Source organism: Triticum dicoccoides, chromosome 1A, assembly GCF_002162155.2.
Source record: "Triticum dicoccoides isolate Atlit2015 ecotype Zavitan chromosome 1A, WEW_v2.0, whole genome shotgun sequence".
Taxonomy (NCBI): Eukaryota; Viridiplantae; Streptophyta; class Magnoliopsida; order Poales; family Poaceae; genus Triticum; species Triticum dicoccoides.
The window spans coordinates 561940273-561945853 of record NC_041380.1 but is presented as its reverse complement, the minus strand read 5'-3'; the positions used below and the strand labels follow the sequence as shown (position 1 = coordinate 561945853).

The 5581-nt window shown below is 47.2% G+C and overlaps 1 pseudogene; it reads left to right on the top strand.

The window, feature by feature from the left end:
* The first annotated feature begins 669 nt into the window (after positions 1-669).
* On the top strand, positions 670-5012 carry LOC119355342 (annotated as a pseudogene).
* The last annotated feature ends 569 nt before the right edge of the window (positions 5013-5581 follow it).

The window sequence follows — 5581 nt, the reverse complement described above, 5'->3', positions numbered from 1 at the left end:
CCATCCGTGTATATCACACATAATTAACGATACTCATGATTGATTTCCTTTTTTTTGAAAAGAAAGGGGTTGCCCCCGCCCCAGCTTTTTATTAAAGCCAAGGCAACCACGACATACCCAGACTGTTTAACAGCTCTCGGCGACAGCCAAAAGTAGCTGCTACAGAACACACATCAGGGGTCTTAAAGCTACTGCCGTATTACATCTCTCACAGAGATTTTCATTGGAAGGTAGATAGACTAATATATTGTTCATTTCTCAGCTAATCCATGCGATTCTAAGCAATTCCCCTCTTCGACGATGCAAAAGTCTTAAGCACCAGAGAAGTAGAGCACCCTGGACCTCTGAACATAAGATCTTCCACTGCCTGATTGTTGCCCCCACCCGATCCAACACACAGCGCATATCTCGCCATCTTCGCCCCTGATTTGTGTAACATGGACTCATCCACACACCTTCTGAAGGTCAGGCGCAGTTGTACCCCATCCCAAACTTGGGATAAGGTGGCATCCTGCTGTTGACAGATAGCATACAAATCCCAAAATGCAGTTTTAAGGGAACATTCCCCAACCCACGTATCATGCCAAAAGGCAATGTGTTTACCATTCCCAGGGTTCCATCTCTTAAAGTTTTTTGCAGCACCAAAAGCCCAGGAGATGCTCTTCCAAAATGGAGATCCCAAGGTAGGTTTAGCATAGAAGATATTTGGTTTGTCAGTAGCATATTTAAAGCAAAGCAGTTTTTTCCAATCTCCCTCCCTTCCATCATAGAATATTTTTCCCCATGCTGCCAGGAGAGCCATATTAAACTCCCTGAGATTAGGGACACCCAAACCACCAAAATCTTTCCTCCGGGCCACAAGGCCCCAGTTAGCTAAGTGATATTTATGAACATCGCCCACATTGCCCCAAAAAAGTGAGACATTTGGGAGGTAATCATGTCAATGGCCCACTTGGGGAATTTCATCATGGCCATGAGATAAGAGGGGATACTGGCAATACAAGTGGTTAGTAAGATCAGCTTGCCCCTATAAGACAAGAGTTTGCCTAGCCAGCCAGCAATATTCTTAATAATTCTGTCAATGATAGGTTGCATGTCTTCCCTTCTAAGTTTTGTAAAATGCAGGGGCATGCCAAGGTACTTGAAGGGAAATTCACCAAATTGACAGCAAAAAATCTGGGCAAATTCTCTAGACATAGCATCACAGACATGAATGGTATGTAAATCAGTCTTATGAAAATTGATTTTTAAGCCAGAAAGCTTTTCAAAACAGGTCATAATTCATTTCAAATTCTTGGCATATTCCACAGAATCTTGCATAAACAGAACAATATCATCCGCGTATTGTAAACTAACCACCCCACCGGGGATGGCGTGTGGGAGGAGCCCACCAATCAACCCATTATTGACAGCTTTCACCAACATCTTAGAAAAGACATCAGCCACTAAGTTAAATAGGAGAGGGGAGTGAGGGTCACCCTGTTTCAACCCTTTTTTCCCCACAAAATGCGGCCCATTAGTGTCATTAATTCTAACCTGGAAAGTCCCATTTTTCAAGGTACTAAGAACCCAAGCAACCCATTTAGCCCCAAAGCCTCTAGAAAGAAGCATTTCCTCCAGAAAATCCCAACTGACTCTATCATACGCTTTCTCATAATCCAGTTTGAGAATCAAACCACTCGATTTAGTTCGATGGACCTCATGAATATCCTCATAGGCCATCACCACACTCTCCAAGATAAACCCCCCTTTGATAAAGGCAGTCTGGTTGTGTGAAATGATTTTATCATGTATGGGGGAAACCCTAGTATTCATAGCCTTGGAGAAGATTTTCACAGCACAATTAGTAAGACTAATAGGTCTGAAGTTTTTCATCTCCCTAGCCTGTGGAGTTTTAGGAATAAGGGTGATGATGGCATAATTAAGCTTATAGATATCCAAAGCCCCATTCTCAAAATCTCTGACCATCCACATAAAGTCACTTTTAATTAGATCCCAAAAGTTTTAATAAAAAAGGAAGGATATCCCATCAGGACCAGTAGCTCCACTGGCATACGAGCTCATAATTGCTTCTTTGATCTCTTCCTCAGAAAAGGATATCTCCAAGTCTCTCCGCTCATTTTCACTAATCATTTTTGCCTCAGACCAAAAACCAGGTCCTATGTGTAAATCTGGTTTAGGTTCATAGTCAAATAGATTTTTGTAAAAATCAGTAGCTACTTCCAGCATGCTTTCAGTAGAAGTCACAGGTCCAGAAGGGCCCACTAATTCAGAGAGATGGTTTTTCATGTGCTTGTGATTAGCCAGGGCTTGGAAATAGGCATTATTACGGTCCCCTTCAAGAATATTCCTGTCTCTAGATTTCTGCCACAAGGCCGTTTCCTCTTTTTTTCCAAATCTCTTCTAGTTCTGCTTTCACATTTTTCATTCTATCATGATCAGCAGCAGACAACTGCTGGGATTCGGATAAAATGTCAAGCAGATCAAACTCCATAAGGAGGGCTTTTTTCTTTTTTCTTAAAGCAGCATCAATATTAATTGCCCAACCTTTTGTCTTCTTCCTAAGCAGTCTAGTTTTGGATAACCAGTTATCTACACAGGAGGTAGAGGAAGAAGCAGCCACCCAGGTCTCATGAACCATCTGGTGGAAGCCAGGTTGTGACAACCACCACCATTTCTCAAAACGAAACATCTTGGGAATGGATGATTTCCTCCCCCCAAGTGTCAAGCACTAGGGGAGTATGGTCACTCCCTATCCTAGGAAGAGCAGTCAGGGACAACATCGGGAATTGAGAGTCCCAGTCTACAGAGACAAAAACTCTGTCCAACACAGCAAAGATAGGGTTATCTTGATTATTGGACCAAGTATACCCCCTATTAGAGATAGAAATCTCCAGCAATCCCCATCTGTTTACCCAATCATTAAAAAAGAAGGTGGTATGATGGTTAACTAACCCGCTGCTCTTTTCACTCTCGTTCCTCCTCAGATTGAAATCACCACAAATTAAAGTAGGATATGATGCAGAGTCTAAGATATCGTGAAGTTCAGCAATAAAATCCATTTTAAACTCTGGATACGCATAGCCATAAACTATCACCAAATGCCACACAAAACCATCCTCTATGTTTTTAACAGTGGCTTTAATGGAAAACTCATGATTAACAAAACCAATGGTTTCAAATAAACTTTTCCTCGGACCCAAAAGGATCCCACCAGCATTATTAACAGCAGGCAAATAATGCCAATCAAAATTATTAGTCCTATCAATAGCTTTGCGGAAACCCTCAGAAATAATTTCTCTCTTAGTCTCTTGAAACCCAATAAAATCAGGATTAGAACGAACAATAGTATCACAAAGGCACTGAACTTTTCCAGATTGACCAAGACCTCTAATATTCCAAATAAGCCTTATCATCCTAAGAAACTTTGAAAGGGTGGGACATCCCAGATTGATTTCCAGCGAAGAGCACATGATGGAAACCAAATAATACTTCACCATTTGTGCAAAGCTTTCGTGTTTCACCCTTCGATCGGGGTCTTGTTTGTGTGCTTGTGGCGCTGCTAATGTCACGTCCACCGTCTCCTTCTTCGTCCTCCACCCTCGACGATGACACCGCCACTCCACCAGTGCCGGCGACGCCACTAGCCACCCTGACGCCGCCATGGCAGACCGCCCGTTCGGCGCCGGGGTCTATGACTGGTGCGTGAAGATCTACCCCGACGGCAAGAGTTCGTCCGACGCCGGCTGGGTCTCCGTCTACCTGCAGATCCAGGCTAGCCGCGCCAACGACGACGGCTAGACTGTCATGGCGCGATTCAGCATCTCCTTGCTCGGCCAGGACAGACAAGAGGTGCCGTCGTACAGCAGACGGTGGACCAAGATGCTCCCCTTCGCTCCTGAGGAAGAACATGGGTATCGCCGGTTCATAGAGGTTGACGCCTTGAAGGCCTACCTGGAAGACGACGATTGTTTCAGAGTCAGCTGCGAAATCGTCGTCTACGACATGTATTCCGAACCCGCCGTCACCCCGCGGCCCGCCGTCGTCCCGCCGTCCGACCTGCATCGGCAGCTCCTTGCCCTCCTCGGGAGCGGACGGGGAGGGGACGTGACGTTCTCGGTCGGCGGTAGCTGTTCCCGGCGCACAAGTACATGGTCGCCGCTCGGTCCCCGGTCTTCATGGCGGAGCTCTTTGGCCCGATGATGCATGCGGAAAACCCTTGTGTGGTGCGGGTCGACGACATGGAGCCGAGAGTCTTTGAGGCTATGCTCGAATTCATCTACACGGACTCGCTGCCCGAGATCGACGCGGGCGAGACGGTGGAGATGGCCCAGCACCTCCTCGTGGCGACCGACAGGTATGATCTCCGGAGGCTGAAGTTGATCTGCGAGGACAAGTTGTGTGACAACATTGACAGGAGAACGGCGGCGACTACCCTGACGCTGGCCGAGCATCATGGTTGTCGCGGGCTCAAGGAGGCGTGCATGTACTACCTCGCGTCACCGGGCAACCTAGAGGCCGTCATGGCGAGCGACGGCTTTACATACCTGACGAAGAGCTGCCCCGCCCTCCACAGGGCCATCGCCGACCAGGCCACGGCTGTCTCGGGGTCACACATTGTCACGATAGTCGGCTACTCCCATACCAAAACGCTCGGATACGGAAATTGCCTCACGTCCAAGATGTTCGTCATCGGAGGCCGTCGCTGGTGCATGGAGTACTACCCCGACGGCCGTAGCCCAGAACACGCCGACTGGATATCCGTCCTTATCGGGCTTGATTGCTCCGACCCCATTCGGGGCACCACCGCCAAAGCACGGTACGAGATCAGTTTGCTTGCCCTTGACGGGAGCCCGGTGGCGCCGTGTAGAATCGCTAGCAAGGGACGATGCAAGTTCACCGGGAGAGGGAAGCCGGGCGGTGAACTCGTGGAGAGGAAGGTCCTGGAGGAATCGGGCTACCTGAATGATGATGCTTTTAGTATCAGGTGTGATATCACCATGGCAAAGTAAGGAGGCCTTGAGTGGCGACCTAGGAAAAATAGTTAGAAAATACTAGAACAATACTGTGTGATGCGTGGTTAGCTGAATAAGAGGAGCTGAGCAAATGACATTGCCATTTCGAGGATAGAACGGAGGAGCACCTGATCAGTTTGTTGAGCAAATGCTATCGCCAGTGACGACGGACAATGGATGCATGCAAGCTAGCATAAACTGTAGAATGGCATTTCTCTAGACATACTATGTGAACATGTCTGCTGTGTTGGTGAGGTAAAAGGGAGCGTCTATGTCACAGTTGCCTGAGTTTTGTTGTTGTTCCTATCACCTTTTTGTTTACTTACGATTGGCTTCCGGCGGGGACACCTAGATCAAGCAGAGAAAATGTGCAAAATAGTTTTCTAACGGAACTGCTGCATAACGGTGAAGCATCAACCATTCAGGGTTTGCATCGAGATTCTTTAGACCTTTGCGTGTATCCACTGGTAAATCATTTGTCATGAAAGCGGAAAATCGTGGCGAGCTAAAAAGCAGTTTGCAGTGTGCCCATCGTCTGGAAAAACGCGGCGGGCAACGCTGGCTCC